This window comes from Papio anubis, chromosome 16 (assembly GCF_008728515.1).
Source record: "Papio anubis isolate 15944 chromosome 16, Panubis1.0, whole genome shotgun sequence".
Lineage (NCBI taxonomy): Eukaryota > Metazoa > Chordata > Mammalia > Primates > Cercopithecidae > Papio > Papio anubis.
In genome coordinates, this window is record NC_044991.1 from 88379125 (window position 1) to 88401265 (window position 22141).

Here is a 22141-nt window from a genome sequence, read left to right on the forward strand (position 1 = left end):
AGTTTGTAGCCCTTTGGGGACCCAGCTTTACTTGGGAAGAGCTCCTGTTAGACTCACCACCTTGGACAGATGCTGAGCTTTTTCCTGTCTCTCCCCTGAGCCCCTGGAGGCTCAAGACTGAAGCTCAAATGTCCTGGGTTGTCAAATGCCCTCAAGGCAGAGCCAGCCTCTTCCTGTGCTTGTCACCGCCTTGGGTTCCCAGTAATAATCAGTTGCTGGCTTCCAAGTGCAGCTTACCTTCTTGCTGGCGCATCCTGCATTTTAATGTGTGTGTGTGTACGTGTGTGTGTGTGTGTATGTGTGGTGTATGTGTGTTTAACCTAGCATTTTTAGATGCTTTTGGTTGGGGGAGTTTTTACATCTAGCCCATATCATTCTGCCAGGAGGCATTTTTTCTAATAGCTGCATAAAATTCTGCATTATAAATGATCCACTTTTAAAATCATTGATGGACGGATAGTCAGTTTGTTTCTGGACTGTTTTATTTGTTTTTGACACAAAAAAGAACCATAAGCATGCATCTTTATGAGAACGTGCCCTCATTTCCATAGGATCAGTTCAAATATCAGGATAGTTGTGTGGTGATGTGGGCTGTGTGTAGATTCACACAGATTCACAAACACATCTGGAGTATTTGACAGTGGGTATGTCTGCCCCTTCTTTTCACACAACTTGTTAGTTTGAAAAGTTTCAGACCTACACTCTAGTTCCCAGGCAAGTATAATGAGCATACACCAAGACACACACACACGTACACACAGAGATTCATCCATCTGGTTTTATGGTATATTCTGTTTTATTGAACCATGCGAATGGTGCCGCAGTCAGGACACTTCATGACTAAATATATCAACATGTATGTCCTAAGAACAAAGACAACTACAACACTGTTACCATACACAGGAGGCACAACAGTTACATCATTTTATGATCTAAAATAGATTACAATAAAATACAATCAAATTTCTCCAATTGCCCCAGTAACACCTGTTACAACCTTTTTATCTTTTATTCTAGGAAAACCTCTAGGAGCAATTAAAGATGACAAATTGCCTTTAGTTGCAAGGTTCCCTTAAATCCCAGTAATCCGGTGCAGTTCTCCTGACTTTATTTTTATTTTTTGTCTTTCCTGGTACGGATCTTGTGATGAGTCCAGGGCAGTTATTTTGCAGACAATTCCTCAAGTGTGTTTCTCTGATCTTTTCCTGGTGAGGTGGTTCGGGATAATCATTCTGGGTTGGAATTCTGTGCAGGATGTGCCCCTTGGCAGTGCTCCCCTTAGAGAATGCATGAAGCTACTTTGTCCCCATTATTCATCATGTTAAGTTTGATCATTCAGTGAAGGTGGTTTCTGGCATTTCTCTTTTATTAAGTGATATTTTGCCTTAGTAATTAATAATAAGTTATGGCGCTGGACTTTGAGGAGGCATGGAGATCCTCTTCAACGTCATCTTCCACCCAGTGATTTCCACATCCATTGATGATTTTTGCCTGAATCAGTAATTATTATGGTGGCTGTAAAGCAGTGATTTACAATGTCTTTTATTCCTCTACATTTATTTGTTGGTGTTTCTTCTGTAAAAAAGAGCTTTCCCATGTAGCCTAAGTTTTTTAAATGTTTGTCTGTTTCTTCGTCTGAGTGTGGACTCCTGGTTTCCTTTCTCTTTTTTTCTTATTTGGTAACATATAACCTATTCCAATAGCTTTTATTTTGATGCTAAAATTGCTCCAAGCCCTGGCCAGTGGGAGCCCCATTGAGCTGGCTCTGGTGTCCTTTTGTTCTGTCCCTACAACTTTAGACACTTTTTATCTTTGTCATATCAAGATGGTCCCATTTCTTCATGCTCTGTCCTATTCCAGCCCTTGCACCCATGGGGTCCTGTGGAGCCCTGATTGCTTTTGGTGGGGAACAGTTTGTGGACCCCAGCATCTTGCCCCTTTGTGGAACTCTCTCCTCCTGGCTAGGCTCTCCCCGGCTCCACCCTGCACTTGTCTGGTGAGATTCTACTGGCCTGTTAGATAGTGGTCCTTGCCATGGTCCATCCCTGGTGCCCCTACGATCCTCTTCCAGCTTCCGTCTCCTTGGAGGACTTCACCCCTGCAGTGGTTTCAGGAATCATTGATACACTATCAACTCCCAAGCTGCTCTCTCCCATTCTAGACCATCTCCTGACTTCCCGCTGTTCACAACTCCCTACTCCACCATCCCCTCAAAGCCCTGCAGACACTTCAAACTCCTTCACTTCACTTCCGACTAAAGGCCTCACAACCCACCCTGTCTCCCACACTTAAACACATCACATCTTTCTCTGCCACCAAGTATCTCTAGTCACCAAATTCTGCCAAATCTGCCCCAGAAATGTCTTGTGCACCGTGTTACCCTCTCTAACCCCACCATTGCTATGGAAACACCAGCTCTCACTCAGATGACTGTCTCCCGTTCCAAATTCCTTGCCACTGGCCTGATCTGTTTTGCCAGAATTTCCTCCTCGGAAATGAATGAGATGGGATGTGGGTCATGGGTCCCTCAGACACTCCACGTCCTCCCCGGGAGTACCCTGACATTTGTAGCCACACACTTTCACCTGGTCATCTGGCTATGTCCTCTCTAAAGGGATACAAGCAAAAGGAATCACGTGGGACTTCGAGGAAAGCTGAAAGGCTCAACTGAACACCCCTTTGTGCCTTCCTTCTTTCTTCCAGCCTAGGCTGTGATCCAGCAGTCCCCTCAGACCATGAGCTGAACCTGAAGATGGCAGCCATGTGCTGGAGGCAAGGGCAGAAAAGGAGCTGGAACCTCAGATGACACTTTGGAACTACTATTTTCTGCTATATCCTGGATGCTTCTTCCACCTGGGGGATATCAACATTAATCTTATTTAAGCCACTGCTTGGGGTGGGGAAGGGTGGGCCTCTTGTCAGCAGCCACCCCTAACCCCAGGTGACAGAGCACAGCATAGCAGTGGGCTGCATCACCTTGGGAACCAGCCACTGACTGCGTTAGAATCAGTGCCTGGCCTTCGTCAGGCCACCTAACTGCTGAAAGATTCATTTATTTCTTCTCTTCTCCACCGCACATCTCTTCCCACTCTCATTCAGTGACTGGTTTCTATCCGTGCTTCAATATCTAAGGTAAACGTCACCTCAGCGGAAGACAGTTTCTGGGCCATGTTCTGTATCTGGGTCTGGACATGGTTACATGTAAGTATTCACTTTGGAAAGTCACATCCTTAACACTTATAAATTTTGATATCTATCGGTCCACATATAGACGACAATAGCTGCAGGCATAGGTGTAGGTACAGGGGCGGGTGCAGAGACAGGTACAGATGCAGATGGGATATAGCTATAGCTGCAGATACAGGTGTAGGTAGAGATGCAGGTGTAGGTGTAGGTACAGGTATGGGTGCAGGTACAGGCAAAGACATAGGTTCAGGTGTAGAGGCAGATGTAGATACAGGTGCAGATGCAGGTGCAGGTGTAGATGCAAGTGTAGGTGCAGATATAAGTGTAGCTGCAGGTGTAGATGTGGTATAGATGTAGGTGCAGGTGTAGATGTAGATGTAGGTACAGGTCTAGGTACAAGTGTAGGCACAGGTGTACCTACAGGTGTAGATGCAGGTGTAGGTACAGGTGTAGGTGTAGGTGCAGGGACAGGTGTAGATGCAGCTGTAGATGTACATGTAGGTGCAGGTATAGGCACAGATGCAGGTGTAGATGGAGATGCAGGTATAGGTACAGGTACAGATGTCGGTGTGCAGTTTCAGGTCCAGGTGCAGGTGTGGATGCAGATATAGTCATAGCTTAGGGAAACCATCCCTAACCATCTCAGGCAGAATCAGCACTTCGTTCATATCTCTGAGATTTGACATCTTCCTTACTTACCTGTAGCTCCTGGGTCTCCATGAGTGGCAGCTGAGCTCCACATCTCTAGGGCCAGCCACACTGGGGCGCACACAAAACACCCAGTAAATGTCCATAAACACATGAAGGAGCTGGAATTCTTTATGTGCTTGTGTGTACTTTGGGCCTTTAATCATTTCCATGTGCCTAATTCCAGTTGCATGAAGTCACACTTCCTTTATTGAGTCTCAGATGATTTTCTTTACGTTGTACAAAAATTCCTGCCAAACCTGGGAATTGGGATTTGGAGAACAATCTCTCCTCCCTTCCTTCATTTCCTTCATGGCTGAATATGTTTAATTAGCATCCTCTTGACCTTTCCATGTGGAAAATGACTCATCTTTGGGCCTGTCCTATGTGGAAGCCTCTCTTTCTGCTCAGGCTGAGTGTCAGAGGGACTGCTTTGTGGGTTCCCTGAGCCCGCCTGGCCAGCTTCACAGCCAGGCTTCCAGTGCAGAGAACACCACCCTCCCTGGCACTTACAGAAGAAAGAAGACAGAGGAACAACGTGTGTTAGAGTCAAACATGCTGGTCTTATGTAACAGTCAAGGTGGGGTTTCCAGGATTAACAGAAAAGAAAAAAAGACATCCAGTTAAATTTGAAAGTCAGATAAACAAATAATTGCTTGGCATATGTAGGTTTCATGCAAGAAACAATTTTTTTTTCTTTTTTGAGACAGAGTCTTGCTATGTCACCCAGGCTGGAGTGCAGTGGCACGATCCTGGCTCACTGCAACCTCCGCCTCCCGGGTTCAGGCAATTCTCCTGTCTGACCCTCTGGAGTAGCTGCGACTACAGGTGCCTGCCACCACGTCTGGCTAAATTTTGTATTTTTAGTAGAGACAGGGTTTCACCTTGTTGGTCAGGCTGATCTCAAACTCCTGACCTCAGGTGATCCAACCGCCTCAGCCTCCCAAAGTGCTGGGATTATAGGCATGAGCCACCACGCTTGGCCAATAAACAATTTTTTAATGTAATGGTGCCTCCAAATATTATGCAGAACATACTTACACTAACAAATTTGACTATTTAGCTGAAATTTTAATATAATTGGGTGCTCTGCATTTATTGAACAACTCAAGATCACAGTGCATTTTGCCTAAGCTGTGTCACTGTGCACAGTGACAAAACACAGTCTTATCATCCTATTTATTCCTCACAAAAGTCTAGTGAGATGGGCAGAGCAGATGTCATTAGCTTCATCAAAATGAAGATATTTAACAAAAATCACAAGACTACGAGTGGCAAAACTTTTACCGAACTCAGGCTTCCTGGCTTTAATTTGACCATCTCCACACCTTTACCAGTGACACAGGTGACCTTCCTGCAGAAGAAGGTAACTCATCTGCTTCCTGTTGGTCATTATCCAAGTGCCATTTTCCACTGGGAAGCTCCTGGCCCCACCCTGCATCCACATGGTCAGGTTGATCTCAGACCCAGGCCAGGAAAGGACTGCATATCCCATCCCCCCAGCCACAGTTACTAGCTTATGGCACACACCTAAGACCAACCAACCAATGAGACACAATCACTGGACTTTAGCAGGAACCTACTGGGAGAGACATCTCCCTCTTGGATTTCCAACTGGATAATGCTAGAGCACTGGGGGCCATCTTGCTACCATGAGGGACATGCATACCTAAGAATTCAGCCATCAGAGAGAAAGCAAAGCCACGAGAAAGAGGGAGCAAATCCTGACAGAAGTGATTTGAGCACCTGGATCCAGCCATGCCTGAAGCCCATTGACCTGGGCTGCTTAATTGAATTTCCTGCTTAGGTCAACCCAGAGTCAGGTAGATCTCTGTCACCTACTGGCAAAAGGATCTGGAGCATCCACTTCCGTATCAAAATGTCAATCTTTGGGAATTTTCCTTGGGCAGAATTCTGACAAATATTTCTTGAGTACTTGTTGCTTTCTAGGGACTGTGATAAGCACAGAGGAAATGGCAGTGAACCTGCCCTCTGCCATGGTGGAGCTCATCTTAGTGGTCAGGCAACTCTTTAACGTGCCACAGCCAGGCTGTCTGCTCAGATTAAGAGGACATGGGATTGACTGTCCTCTGGTCTAGTCACGCCCCTCCCAAATGTCCAAATCCCGAAGAGCCAATTCTCCAGGCAACATCACTACTTCCCACCCGAGAGTGGGCCCACAGCGGGCCATGAGGGCTGTCAGAGAGAGCCCTGTGTACTTCCCTGTGCGCCAGTTATCCCTGAGTCATCTTCCAGCACTGCCCCCAGATCTGTCCATTCTCCCACAGCCACCGAAGGAATAAATCTTGCTTAAAACGTGGATATCCCAGCGCTAAGACCCCGGCAGGCGATGAGTCCTACCTATTCCCAAGATTTACATCCTGAGTGTGAAAGTCAATAAAAACTAATTAAATGTTTACCTCATTTCCTTGGTAATGACCCTTACATGCCACTAATTGTCAAACTGAATCTATATGCAGGCGTTCCCTCTACTGGGGTCAGGGCTAATTTCTGCATACACAAAGAAACATCACTGCAGTTATTTACACCTGCGGCCGGTATGTTCTGCGCAGATGCTTGTGAGCTCATTTCCATAGGAGGAGGAGTTGGAGCCGAGATTTCAGTGCAACGAGCAGGGAATTAGGTATGCAACAACCATGAACAATAATGAGAGCCATGCACCTAATTCCCCGGCATCATCTTAAAAATTTGTTTTATTAAATAATGCTGTAATGTTATGTTAAGTAATGCAATGTTAAGTAACATTGACTTCAGCCTCATTAAATAATCTCCTTAACTATCATACTGGAAAACTAGTATCATTAGACAAATGCTATTTGTCATCAGCCATGATGTAATTGTTACAGAAGATTCCGTGCTAAGGAATGAATTAATAAACAAAGCACCACATATAGCGTGCCCTCCCCAAGGAGCACAAAAAGAAAAGTGAGAGAATCCGAAAGATACCTTAGGAGAGAGAGAACTCATAGCCTCCGCTGTTCCTTAAACCCAGAAACAGTCAGATAAAGCACCAAGGGGAAGACACCGGTAACTCCCCATTTAGCTCTGGCTCATTTTGAGCCTGGCTGAAAGACGAGCTCTGGGACAGGCATCATCTTGATGTGTTACTGGAACAAGAAGGAGGCAGCACGTGAACAGGACTCAGTAGGTTCACTTGCCAGCTTTCCTCCCTAATGGAGGGAGACTATGGAAAAACAACATGAAGTGGCTTGAGAACCCCACCTTTCCCGTGTGAAAGCCACAATCCATAAAGGGAAACACGGGGATACGTGCTTGCCTCTGATGACCTTATTCTCAGTGGTGATCAGCAGAATCATGGGCGTCCAAAGATGTCCACATTCTACTCTTCCAAACCAGTGAATAGATGAGGTTACATGACAAAGCACCACATATAGAGTGCCCTCCCCAAGGAGCACAAAAAGAAAAGTGAGAGGATCCGAAAGATGCCTTAGGAGAGAGAGAACTCATAGCCTCCTCTGTTCCTCAAACTCAAAAACAGCCAGATAGAGCACGAGTTACATGAGTTACATGACGAACGGAATGAAGGCTGCTAGTCAGCTGACCTTATAGTAGGGAGATTATAGTGCTCTATCCGGGTGGGTCCAGTGTCATTCCAGGCTCCTTAAATGGGGAAGAGGAAGACAGGAGGCTCACAGAGAAAGAACTGTGTCCGTGGGAGCAAGTCTGAGAGATACGATGTGGGGCTCAGCCCACCATGGCTGGCCGTGAAGATGCAGGAAGGGGTCTCCAACCAAGGAACGCAGGTGGCTTCTAGCAGCTGGGAAGGGCAGGAAAGCAGACCCTCACTTAGGGCCTCCAGAAAGGAATGCAGCCCTTTGGATGCCTTGATTTCAGCCCAGCGAGGCTGTGTCAGACTCCTGGACTCCAAAATGAGAATAAATACATGTTTTCCAAGCCACTATGTTTGTGGTAATTGGTTAAAGCAGCAGTAGAAAGCGAATGCATCCGTGATTCAGGAAATTCTTGGGCACTGCACAGCTGTGCAGAGTCAGCACCACCCAGGTAGGCTCCCACCACCCACAAGCCAGCCCTTCCAATGGCTCGGCTGTGAAACTCGGCCGCTTCAACATAAATTTTATCAGCATCGGAGAACAGAGAGGTTCGGCAGAGAGAAAGGGGGTGAGCAGACTCGTGGCTGCCCTCCATCAGAGCTCAGCTTGGGGAGGGTGGGGCCAGCTCTCTGTGTGCTGAGTGAGCGGCTCCCCAAGCCCCTCTCCCAGAGAAGCACCCTCTCCTCAGCCAGTCTTTCTTTTGAGCAATTATTTGCTTGATTTTAGAGCTGAGAAAATGGATCTTTAGATGGTTTAATACATATCCAGAGCCCTATTGAGTAAGAGACCTCTAGGGCAGGATTGGAACCCAGATGAGTTTTGGCTCCCAAGGCCAAGTGCAGGGCTCCATGATTTTAACGCATTTCCGTCAGCTAGAGGTAATGGAAAGATGAGTCTTGTTTGGGAAATAGCTATTAGGTTGGTGCAAAAGTAATTGCGGTTTTTGCAATTAACTTTAATGGCAAACCACAATTACTTTTGCACCAACCTAATACTTTCAACTTGTGGCTTGGTTCTTGTCTTGTCTCTGCTAAGGGGTCTTGCCAAAAGGGATCTTGAAGCTACATCCAAAATCAGGCTCTGGAGACAGATAAACACAACAGCCCTCTATAGCTTTGCCAGGCTCGTGGTTGCAAGGGCTGAGAGTGACGTAATCCTGAGGGCCTCTTGTTATTAATCCCACCTCTCATGTGTACACAGAAATGCAGCCCACTGAGTTCCCGGCCACGTCTCGTGTGTGTATACACAGGAGTGTACACCAGACTAAAAAGGCGACAGTAGTATTTGCATATGAGAAACTCTCCCTGCACTGGCAACAGCCCATTTTATGCTGAGTAGAAGTAAAAAGGGCATGATGTGGGGGGCAGCTGTAGCTGTGCGACAGACCTTTCTGTGATGAGGGAAAGGTTCTAGATCTGCCCTTTCCAACACGGGAGCCACCAGAAACAGGTGGCAACAGAGCACTTCTGTGACCCTTGGGACTGAGGAACTGAATATTTTAATTTTGTTAATTTCACTTAATTTAAATTTAAATGCCCACACATGGCTAGTGGCTCTTATATTTGACAGCATAGAATTGAAGAAATGTTTTTGAACTTATAATTGTATATAAATCTCATTTTCCTCATTTAGAAATGTCCTTCAATCTGGAGTATGGTCTCGGTGCTCTGACACATCTGGAGATATTTTTGAGTGCTAAAGTGAAGCTGAAAAATGTGAGTCCAGAGTTAAAAATAGATACTCCAGTGGCTAGTGGGCTTGGAATGGTCAGCTTTGCAGACAGGCTTATCCCAACCTCCAGGATCTAGAAATATAATCCTTGCGTGAAAAACCATGTTCACTCATCCATCATCCTGCCATTGCTTCAAAAGACCTTTAGTCTGGATGTCTTGTATCTATTTCTTTGGTTACTGTACCTGCCATTTGCATTTCACATCATACCTCAACTGGAATCCATGCCCAGAGGTAGCCCACATTTCATTTGATTGCACTTGCAGAATTAATGCAAGTGTTAATTACAGCTATCAATTAAAAGTGTAGTTCATCATAAAAAACATCCTTGAACTTTTTGGAGTTCAAAGAACCACAGTAGACAGGTGCCTGGTGGAGTGGGGACAGATGCCTGGGCCCAACTCTCCCTCACCAGGGCAACCTGTTTTCATGTCTCACTCTTAGAATCTAGTGGAAGAAGAGCCGCAGAGCCACTGTCATCCTGGCATGATAAAGACCACTCGAGACACACATTCTTCAACTTCACTTTAACACTCACAAATATCTCCAGATGCGTCAGAGCACCCAGGCCATAATCCAGATTGAATGACATTTTTAAACGAGGAAAAAGAGATTTATAGATTTACTTGCCAGTTTCCGCGTTTTGATCCTCATACTAAGCACTATACATTTGACACGCGTTATTTAGGATGCTGTCTGATTGGGCTTCCCAGGGAAGTGACAGCCCGTGATTCTCTGCCCCAGCTATAGGATCTCTGAAATTAGCCATCCTCATGCCACGGAACTGAAGAGGAGAAGATTGTCTTTTCTCCTTGAGAGCCCATATTCTATTCCACACACTGGCTATGAAGTTATTTTATTGATCACACAGGATCGGAGGTCCTGTTGAAATGTGATCTCTCAAAGCGAGACCCTGAAGGAGTGGTGTAGGCAGCTCTTAAATATTTGTTCAGCCTGTGGCTGTGCTTTAAGCCAGTTAAAGGGCGTGGGATAAACACAGCAGACCCGGTGCACAGGCTTCCAGAGATTTCAGGAGACGACCGGGGACTGCTACGCAGGGAAGGGAGGTTGCACTCTATGAATGATCGGCATGAATATGTCAATATTTATCACTCCCAAGGAAAGACAAAGAAACCAAAACCAACCAGGACTTTCATGAACCACACACAATCAGGTGTAATACAGGTTCCCAATGAGTGTTCCTTGAGAACCCAGTCTAATCTGTCAGGGTTCTTTGCTTACAATTCAAGAGACCCTCATTCCAATTACATTAAGGGAAAAAAAGAATTTCTATGGAAGTGGTCTCAACCCTGATTATTCTTTAGAATCACCTGCCCAGAGAACACTATGATTCGGGGAAAAAAACAAAAACAAAAAAAATATTTCTGGGCATAGAGCTTAGAGAATCAGTATTTTTTTAAGCTTCCCAAGGAATTTTAACTTGCAAAGAGGTTGGTCATCACTTACCAGAAGGTCTGAAAAGTTATTGTTTGGGGGAAGACTGGAGAATTGGACTTAGGCATGGAAGCCCCCAAAAGCCCCAGGGAGGGTTCAATAGCCAAGGCCCCCAACAGGGATGAATGAGAGTCCACGGGCAGAGCTCCAAGGGACCAGGTGACTGTGCCCAAATGTGGCCACGCCCTCCGGCTGCCAGGCTGGAGGAAGGAAGCAGCTGCCCTCATCCCCTGGGCCCCTGAATGGGAGGCAGGCCTCAGAGCTACCTCCCTCTTGCAGCTCTGCACAGCACAGGCAAGATGAGTTCCCCACAGCTAAAGGGAAAAATGGATGCTTGAACCTCCAAAATGTCCTCTGCAGCCATTTTCTCTGGATGTCACCTGATGCATGATGGGATAGAAAAAATGCATATTAGTCAAAAGTCTGTGGGCTCATCAATCCACGAATGATTTTTTTTTAAAACTGTGGTGTATATATATACACACACACCATGGAATACTACTCAGCCATTCAAAGGAACAAAATAATGGCATTTGCAGCAACCTGGATGGAATTGGAGACTTTTATTCTACGTGAAGTAACTCAGGAATGAAACGGCGAACATTGTATGTTCTCACTCGTAAGTGGGAGATAAGCTATGAGGACATAAAGGCAGAAGAACGAATGATGCATTGGACTTTAGGGACTTGGGGGAAAGGGAGGGAGGTGGTGAGGGATAAAAGACTACACATTGGGTAGAGTGTACACTGCTCAGGTGATGGGCGCACCAAAATCTCCGAAATCACCGCTAAAGAACTTATTCATGTAACCAAACACCACCTGCTCCTCTAAAAGCTGTTGAAATTTTTTTAAAAAGTAAATCTAATTACCAGTGCTACAATAAAATTTAAAAAGTCTGCAGGCTAGAAACAAATTGTATAAGGTCTTTGAACCCAAGAATGGATATAGGATATGTTGTTGTTTTTCAAAGTATTTTTTTTTAATAACCTCAAAGCCTCCCATCCCATTGTGCTTTCTTATTTACCATTTTAATGATTTTAAAGAACACAATTCTATAGCATTGGATACATCACGATGTTGTATCTATCTGGTTTTGGAACTTTGTCATCATCCCAAAAGGAAACCCTAAACCCAATAAGCAGTCACTCCCCTCCCTCAGCCCCCAGCCCTGGCAGCCAGTAGCCTGTTTTCTGTCTCTGTGGGTTTGCCTATTCGAGCATTTCATTGAAATGGAGACATAAATCCGTGGCCTTGTGTCTGACGTCTCTCACTTAGCATGCTTTTGGGGCGCATGACACTGTAGCGGGCATCAGTGCTGCACGTCTCGTTGTGGATGAACAGAATGTGCTACGGCCATACCAGGAATATACCCTACCCGTTGCTTCTGAAGAGGAGCATCTTGCAGGAGCTGTGCACCATGATGCTCATTTTTACAAAGCCACAGACAGGAAACACAACCAAGCACATTCGAGTGACTGTGTCCACAGGCAGTATGCTCTGTCCTCCTGTCTCTATAGCCCCAGCTCTTACTAAAAGCTCCCTTGTGGTCACTGGCCTGACCTGGGCCATGTGCACCCAGAACGGGGATGGCCTCAGCCCCACCTGACCTCGTCATGTGGACTGGGTGCGGACAATGCCTTGTTTCTCACAGGAAACCTCCTAATGCCAAGAGAAGGGGCTACGGACGCGAGGGAGGCACAGATATGAGATGCCTGAAATAAACAAACGTGCTTCAGCTCCCCGGGGGTCTCTGAGACAGGTGGGCCTGCGGGACCTTTGTCTATGACTAGTGGACTGGCTTGAGATCTGGGTAACCGTGATAATAGTGATTGTAACACACACTTGCACGTCGGTCTCCAGTGCTCTTCAAAGCCTTCCGTGAACCCACTCAATCCTCCTTCCCGTAAAGAGGAGGGATGCAAATTCCATTCCCGCAGGCAGGGGTGTGCTTAGCAAAGAGTTTCCTTGATGTAAACAAATGCCCCTCAAGCCAGGTGTTGAGGCTTTTCAAGGTGGCGGGTATGACAGTGACACACCCAATCTATCCCTCCTTCCCCCACATCAACATTTCACGCAGTTCCTCATTTCGGCTTCAAAGGCAAACCTTGGGTCTTAGATAAATTGGGGCTTATTTTCCCATCACTGTCTGTCCCCTCTGCCCATCACTCAGAGGCACGTGCTGTTTACCGCTCAGAACATGCTTAGGATCCACGCATCAATTTCAGTTTAAAAATCTATCTCGCACATACGCAGAGCAAATTAAATCAGATCAAGCAGAAATTGCCTTAAAGGGAGTTAATATTCTGACTAAATTCCTGCGTAAGGAGGCCCCGCTAACCAGCCCTGACACATTTAACCTAGTATCTGGGTCAGATTCCTGAACAAGGCAGGGCTCCCTTGGGTATCTTTTTAAGAACTGGCCCTAGGAAATCTCATTCACCTTACAGCTCTGGATTTCAGTTTATGGCAGGGGTTCGCTGCCCACCAGAACAATGGAATAATAGCAAACGATTTTCAGTGGGTAGATGGGTTTAGGATATTGTCTATTCAAACATGTGAAAAACGCATACTGTGTTTTGGGAGCGTTTAAAATGGAGGCAACTATTTTTATAGCCAGAAATTGGAAAATACTCAAAAGCCAATGGAAGGATGTAGAGAGGCAAATTGTGAAAATAAAATGGATGTAAAATTGCCATTGGAAATAACAGTTACAAGGCTTGGGCAGAGACCACATAAAAACCACAAGAGAGGTTCTTGTGGCCAGTGGAATAATGCCCCCCCCCAAAAAAAAGTCACACCCTAATGTCCAAAACTTGTGAAATATGGTACCTCACGTGGCAAGAGGAACTTTGCAGATGTGATTAAGGAACTTGAGTGAGAGATTTTACTAAAGATGGAGGAAGGGGCCATAACCCAAGAAATTCAGCGGCCTGTAGAAATTCAGCGGCCTGTAGAAACTGGATGGGTCTCCCCTGGAGCCTTCTGCCCAGCAAGACCCATTGTAGTCTTCCGACCTCCAGAACCTGGAGATGGTAACTTTGTATCATTTGCGGTAATTTGTCACAGCTGCAATAGGAAACTCATACAGCTCTGGAGTTCACTGGCCCTGCTCAGATCACCCACATGCACCCCTGCACCGCAGAGCCTCTCCTGCAACGTGGAGGTCATTAGCATACCTACTCCACAGGACCATTTTACACATTAAATGAGATGGTGCCTGGAGAGGCACCTGGCCCATCATGCAATGTGTGTAAGTCATTATTAGAGACAAAAAAGGAAGGTGCTATGCACCAGAAAATGCAGAATTTTATATTTGTAATGAGAGCAAGGATATAAATCATGATTGGGTAAATAGCAGGCTTATCACAGAACTGGACTTTTTGTAGCAGTTAGAGATTTGCAAGTTAGAGCTACTTCACTTGAACATGGAGCTAATGGTATTAGGGTGTTCTTTTTCATGTTGTTCATTCATCCATCCATTCGTGCAGTATTTGAGAACCCCCGCTGCCGGGCTCTGGCTCTGGGCTCTGGGCTCTGGGCGGGACCCTGGGAAGCCGCATGCCTCCATGCTCTCACTGCGTAGAACCAGGGCTCTGCTGATTGAATATACATGAACTATAAAGAGGCCCCAAATGAGGAGACCATTTTGGGCCCTATAATCTGAGGTGAGTCCTTTGCAGTCTCTGGATGATGCTGGAAATTGTGGCGTTGTTCTATAATGCAAAAGGGAAAGAGGTTTTATTCCCACAAGTCTGAGCTTTTTGAGATGGGAATTGTTCTATTTTGTTCTTACTTCCCAGAGATAAAAACCAAAGCCTTTTATTTATGCTGCACAAGCTCAATACTTTATTTGCCCTTCACCATTTTTTTGCAAGTAAATTTCTTTCTCCCCGCAGTTCTCCCGCAACCGGTTGGCCTGTGATTCTCGCAGTGTCTCATTTCCCCTGGGAGTGTGTTCCTCCTTCCTCCTTGTTAGCCAGGCCTGGGGAAGGACGGCATCCATCACTGCTGGTCTCATTGCAATGCCCCTGCTGAAACCCGCTGCAGGCGCGGCTGCACCTCAAGCCCGGCGGGGCGAGGGCGCTGAGCTGCAGACAGCGCCACCTAGCGTCCGAGAGCCACGGCGCGCCTGCTGTGCGCATCTCTGGGCGAGACTGCAATGGAAAAAAATAGGGCTTCGTAAATCACCATCTCATTTTGTTCCTAGAGCTCTGTGTGTATCTGAAAGCTATGTTGGAATTTGCAGGCAGTAGAAAACTATGAATTAAAGAGAATTAATAAATGCATGCCTGTGTATTGATATGTTCAACAGAACCCTATGAAATTACCATTTAGACATTAAAAAATGGATCAACCTACTATTTGTATAGAGGAACTGGAGAAACAAAGGATATATATATATATATATGTTTTCTCATTCCAGGGAAATTCTGATAATGTGTGAGGTTTTTGTTGCTGTTGCTTGTTTGTTTTGTTTTGATTTTTTGAGACCGAGTCTCACTCTGTGGCCCAGGCTGGAGTGCAGTGGCGTGATCTCAGCTCACTGCAACCTCCACCTCCCGGGTTCAAGTGATTCTCCTGCCTCAGCCTCCCGAGTAGCTGGGATTACAGGTGTCTGCCACCACATCTGGCTAATTTTTGTATTTTTGGTAGAGACAGGGTTTCACCATGTTGGCCAGGCTGGTATTGAACTCTTGACCTCAAGTAATCCGTCTGCCTCCACCTCCCAACCCAAAGTTCTGGGATTACAGAAGTGAGCCACCACATCCAGCCTGATAATGTGTTTGAGAAAAAGTAACAGGGTTAAGCAATCTGGCTCCTGAACTTCATAATAAAGCTATTTATTTATTTATTTATTTATTTATTTTTGGCAACGTGTTAGTTGTTTTTCATAAATGTCGGACTCCTACTTCCAGTCGCTGCCTCACCTCTGCTTCTCCTTCACCGGCCAGGTACAGACCGGAGGGAGAAAGATACTCCGTGTCCCACGTGGCCCATTGGTTCCCAAGTCATCTCCCGACCTCAATTCCGGACTCTCTGAAGGAAGACCATGATTGGCTGCTCCTGCCCAATGGGGAGCGTCCCTCCAGGTCACATGTCGATGCTGGGTCAATCAGCTGAGGCCAGGAAGGGCCATCGCTCACCTGCTTTTCTCCCCGTCCGTCCCTGCCACCAGCCCAGCCCAGGTTCCTACATTCCTCATTGCCTTTGCGTGGAATGATCCGCGGCCTGTCCTCTCAGTGCTGTCTCCTTCTGGAAGCCTTTCCGGATCCCGGCACGGAATGTTGGATGTCCCCCCACCACACACACACAGTCTCTACCAGGAATTCTGTCTTCTGTCTTCGCAGTGTTTGCCCTGCAAGCCGGGCCCCTCTGGCCTGCTATGTCCCTGTGCCCCGGGTGCCTAGGCTCACCCACGGTGTTGATAATGAAGATAACTGCTGCAGACAGGGCACTTGTCCTTGTCCCATGCCTGGAGAGCAGCACAGATTTGAACGGACACTTCCCCAGAGAAGATATACAGATGGCAAATACGCCCATGCAAAGGCGTTCAGCGCTGTCAGCCACCAGGGAAATGCAAATTAAAGCCACCGGTGAGACACACCACACGCCTATTAGAATAAATGGGAATTAAAAAAAAAAGACAGCCAAAACAAAACAATAAACTGGCAATACCAAGTGCTGAGGAGGAATTGGAGCAACTGGAACTCTCCTGCGTTACTGGTGGGAATGCAAAAATGCAGCAGCCACTATGGGAAACAGTCTGAGAGCTTCCTATGAAGTGAAGCCTACAGTTGCCACATGACCCCCCAATCCTATTCTTAGGTCTCTAACAGAAACAAAATATATGTCTGTACAATAGACATGTATTGATAGCAGCCCTTAGTCCTATTTGTAATCACCAAATACTGGCAACAATCCAAGTGTCCCTTAGCAAGAAAAACAATAACAACAGCAAACCACTGAAGCATTTAACAACTTGCAGAACTGCATGCTAAAAGGGTAAATTTTACTGACTGTAAGTGATATTTTCATTTTTAAAATGCCTTTTAGGGCTTTTTCTGTATTGTCAAATTCCATGATGCCTGTCTGCCCCAACTGGTAAAACAGCAGTACATTTCTAGAATGTTCTTCCTCTCCCAGCCCTGCTCCCATTCCCCATGCTGTGAAGAAGTCTCCATGCCTAGGGTTAGGTTGACCAAATGGTGGCTCCCCTGCTTCTGAGCAAGGTGTATCCAAGGTCAAGTCCACAGGCCAGTTTGGAATCTCCACCAGCCCCAGCCCCCACACACTTGGCACCTGCTGAGCAAAGGGCATGTTGAGTGTTCACTCTGAGCTCAGCACAGTGCCAGGGGCTGGCAGGAGAATTCCCTAGACAGAGAAGGCAAACTGCATCAACATTCCAGCAACAGACCTCCTGCCTAGTAACACAACAGTGCACAAATAAACATTGCTATACACTCTTGAGAATTTGCTGCCGGCCAGGCAGGGGATAAGCACTGTGGAGAGCCCCTCATCCAATGTTCACCACTACCCTTATTGTCCCCATTACGTGGGACAGAAAACTAACATGGGGTTTTCAGTTACTGCTGGAGGGTAACCTGCTGACATTCGGGCCTGGGGCTGGCACTGCCAAAGTAAGTGTGTGAGCCCCCAGGCACACTGAAAAACCTGCTATGGGCTTAATGTACTCCTCTGAAATTCATGTGCTTACACCCTAACCCCCAGCATGATGGTATTCAGACATGGGGGCTTGGGAAGGAAATCAAGGTTGTTGAGGTCATGAGGGTGGGGCCCCCATGATGGGCTCTGTGACCTTAAAAGAAGAGAAAAGAGAGACGTCTCTCCATGCACACCTATTGAGAAAGGCCATGTGAGAACACAGCAAGAAGGCTGCTGTCTGCAAGCCAGGAAGAGAGCCCTCACCAGGAACCATGCTGGCTGGAACCTCAGTCTTGGACTTTTCAGTCTCCAGAACTCTGAGTTATTTCTCAGAGTTGCATGTATCAAACTCTACTCCTCACCAGCTGCCTGCAAAAGACATTTCTTTTCAAAATGGAGTGAAGCCACCTTACCCCTGTACACTTAGCACCTGCCATGCCTCCCTTGGTTCCCGCTCTGGTTCTTAGTCTCACACTGTGGTGGGCTTCATTGAGACACTGAGACTCACTTTCATCCCTAGTGCCCTGCTGGCCTCTGACATCTCCCTTTCTTACTCCGAAAGTCTTCCAGGTGTGTTCAGAAGAGGGTGTGTGGCCCCAAGACAACTCTTCCACCAAGAAAGGCTGATCTTCAGGAGATCTCTTCAAGGGAGGCTGGGCCTGGGGGGCAGGAAGCAAACCCAGGCTGAACCATGTTAACATACTTTGACCCAGGCCAACTCAAACTATACTAGTTCAGCCCAGGCCCAACCCAAGCTAAACCAGGTCAACAGGGGTCAACCCAGGTCAACTTAAGCTAAACTAGGTCAACAGAAGTCAACCTAAGCCAAAGCAGGACAACACAAGTCAACCCTGGCTAACCCAGGCCAATCCAGGCCAAACCATGTCGATCCACCTTGGCTGGGCTTCAGCAGCATTCACCTCGACTAGGGCTTTTGAATGCTTTGAAAGGCATGCCACTCCCAATTAAACACTGCCCATGAAAGGGTCTAACAGGGATCAGTGTCCAGGAGTTGCCAAAAAGGCCCTGCCAGGCTCACCCCAACAGCCCAGGAACACCCCAACAGCCCAGGCTCATACCAACAGCCCAGGAACACCCCAACAGCCCAGGCTCACTCCAACAGCCCAGGCTCATACGAACAGCCCAGGAATACTCCAACAGCCCAAGCTCACTCCAACAGCCCAGGCACATTCCAACAGCCCAGGAACACCCCAACAGCCCAGGCTCATACCAACAGCCCAAGCACACCCCAACAGCCCAGGCTCATACCAACAGCCCAGGAGCACTCTAATAGCCCAGGCTCATTCCAACAGCCCAGGCTCATACCAACAGCCCAGGAGCACTCCAACAGCCCAGGCTCACTCCAACAGCCCAGGCTCATACCAACAGCCCAGGAGCACTCCAACAGCCCAGGCTAATTCCAACAGCCCAGGCACATTCCAACAGCCCGGGAATACCCCAACAGCCCGGGCTCATACCAACAGCCCAAGCACTCCCCAACAGCCCAGGCTCATACCAATAGCCCAAGCACATTCCAACAGCCCAGGCTCACCCCAGCAGCCCAGGCTCACTCCAACAGCCCAGGCTTATACCAACAGCCCAGGAACACTCCAACAACCCAGGCAGACCCCAATAGCCCAGGCACATACCAATAGCCCAGGCACATCCCAACAGCCCAAGCACACCTCAACAGCCCAGGCCTACTCCAACAGCCCAGGCACATTCCAACAGCCCAGGTCACCCCGATAGCCCAGGAACACCCCAACAGCCCAGACACATCCCAACAGCCCAGGAACACTCCAACAGCCCAGGCACATCCCAATGGCACAGGCTCACCCCAACAGCACAGGAACATCCCAACAGCCCAGGAACACCCCAACAGTCCAGGCTCACCTCAACTGTCCAGGAACACCCCAACAGCCCAGACTCACCCCAACAGCCCAGGCACATCCCAACAGCCCAGAAACACCTCAACAGTCCAGGAACACCCCAACAGCCCAGGCTCACCCCAACAGCCCAGGCACATCCCAACAGCCTAGGAACACCCCTCAACAGTCCAGGCTCACCCCAACAGTCCAGGCACACTCCAACAGCCCAGGCACACTCCAACAGCCCAGGCACACCCCAACAGCCCAGGCTCACCCCAACAGCACAGCTCACCCCAACTGCCTAGGAATGCCCCAACAGCCCGGGAACACTCCAACAGTCCAGGAACACCCCAACAGCACAGGCTCACCCCAACAGCTGGATCATTTGACAGCACATTGTGCTGCTGGATCATTACGCTGCCAGCGACTTGACATCACTTTCAAAGCACCGCTTCATTTCAATAATTATCAAGCTTCCTGGCCTCTGAAAAATAAGTGTGAAGCCTCCCCACATGCAGGCAGAGCCAGGGAGGGGAGCAGTGTCAGAGCTTGGCCTCGCCCTCCTGCACGGCTTCTGTTCTCCCTAATTTGCGTTTGCCCAGAGCGACAGAAAATCCAGAGGCTGCAGATACGTTACTCACTTGCAACTCCCGTCAATCATGATGAGGTTTTACATTATTGGATATGAGTTTGGGGTGAATTATTCAGGTTTCATATTTTGATGAATGGGGAAAAATGCCTGCAGAGAACACAGAATCCTGTGCATGTGTGAGTGTGTGCATGAGTGTGTCTGTGTGTGTGCATGCAGGTGTGTGCATGAGTGTGTGTGCATGTGTGAGTGTGCATGAGTGTGTGTGAGTGTGTGCGGGTGTGTGCATAAGTGTGTGTGCATGTGTGAGTGTGCCCATGAGTGTGTGTGCCTGAGTGTGTGAGTGCACAGGAGTGTGTGTGCATGACTGTGTGTGCATACGACTGTGTGTGCGTACACATGAGTGTGTGTGTGTGTGCTCATGAGTGTGTGAGGGTGAGTGTGTACGTGTGTGAGTGTGTCATGAGTGTGTCATGAGTGTGTGTGCATGTGTGCATATGCATGAGTGTGTGTGCATGAGTGTGTGCATGAGTATGTGAGTGCATGAGGGTTGTGGTTGAGAGTGTGAGTGTGTGGTTGAGTGTGTACATGAGTGTGTGAGTGTGTGCATGAGTGTGTGTGTGTGCATTTCATGGAAACAAGTGTCACCATTAGCAATCCCCACTAATACCGTCCTGTGAAGAATTTTCTGCAAATCTCTTGTGCATGGTGAGTAAAGGAGTGGGTGCTCCCCATGAGAGACATGGCCCATCTCTCTGAGAGACATTTGTCTTTCAGTAAACAGCAGTAACAGCATTATGATACCCACTGCTCTAGTTGTGGAACGATTATTTTACAAAGTTTTCAGGGAAAATCTGTGTGCTGTCATGTGTTGTACAAACAAGGGAATGCCATTCATTCTGCCATGGAAAAATACCTGCTATTGCACTGCCTGGGAAACAGATTTTCAATAATAAACAAGACCTCGGGGCCCCCCAAATCTCATGGCGCTTCCCGGTTGCTATGGACCAAAATCGGAGCACCCTTTCTAACTGCCTGATGGAAACAAAAGCAGTGGCTTTGTGGTTATTTTCAGGCGAGAGCTGAGTATCACCAGACTGCTCCATTATCACCTCTGATAAATTGGGAGACTAGCCGGATGACACTGCGTCTCCACTGTCCCTCCCATCTGTAAATAAGGGGTGGCCTCCTTGCTCCGTGACAGCTGACCTTGGCAAGAAGACTGGGCATCTCAGGCCTTCAAAAACACTGTCGTGGAGGGATGTGATTTTGTTTCACAACCTTTCCTTCCTTCCAGATTTATGTATTCGCTAATCACCTGTTCAAGACACTTGCCTTTCCTACCTATTTAGATAGTCTGAGCCTGTGCCTGGGTCAATTGGCTACGCACCGCAGTTGGTGAGAAACCGGCTGCACTTGAAAGCTGATCTTTGGTCTCCAAGCTTAGCTGGCTTTAATGGTGTTATTACTACACCTCCTCCACCTCATATTATTAATTTCATTTATAGCAGAACCAATAACTCATCCATTCAAGGCAGTTTGTCATACATACCTGTAAATAGATTGAAAGTTTGCTGAAGCATGCCGGGTAAACACGACTGCAGCGTCTGCTTGTCTCCTGGAATCGCGCCAAGTTCTTTAGATTCGGGCGATATTTTTTATAATGCATATGAATTTATGCTACAAAGGCAACTTCGCCACCTCAGCCCCCGCCGCCGTCACCCCTGAAATTCCATTTAGTTTCAATTTTACTGCTCCAGCCCGGCTGTGTTTGAGCTGCACCCTGTGAAGGTGAAATGTCACCGCCATCATTTTTGTATTGATTTAGAAGAGTCGCCTCGGTGTGCACCGGCTCCTGCGGGTTTCTGTTCAGTGACCTGAGCTGAAAGTACTTCGTTGTGTGCAAGGTGAGCAAAGGGAGCAAAGACTACCCGGGAGGAGGAGCCCACAGCAGCAGGGGAAGGGGCCTGCAGGGCACAGGGAGGCCCGGTGAGCTCCCACCCATGCTGCTCCCCTAGGGAGTCTGGAGTCACCAAGAAGGGTTCTCGGTGTAGCCAATGTGGGTAATTAAAGGAGTTTTGCATGTTTGGGGCAGAACCTATGCTTAGAACAGAAAATTTCTTTTTATTTGAAGACTCCATCTAAAGGAAAGTAAAATGGATGCCTAGGAGCATTACAGATATATGTAGCTTTTGACACCAGCTCTATTTCCCAAAGTCATGAATGCCATAGTGCAAACTCAGAAGTTCCCTGGGCTATTAGGGAGGGACCCCAGACCTTGTGCTGAGAGCCACAGCTTAGTGTCACTGTCTCATGGATGCAGTGGTTTTGGCCTTCCCAGTATCTGCCACCGCTGCCTTCTGGTAACA

At 47.4% G+C, this 22141-nt stretch overlaps 1 long non-coding RNA gene across 1 annotated transcript; it reads right to left on the reverse strand.

Moving 5' to 3' along the window:
* Window positions 1–11535: 11535 nt before the first annotated feature.
* On the reverse strand, window positions 11536–19545 carry LOC103887890. The gene is made up of 3 exons (XR_004179137.1): window positions 19533–19545; window positions 15581–17974; window positions 11536–14806 (listed from the first exon to the last, which is right to left on the reverse strand). It is a non-coding gene; the product is annotated as an uncharacterized LOC103887890 (long non-coding RNA).
* Window positions 19546–22141: the final 2596 nt, after the last annotated feature.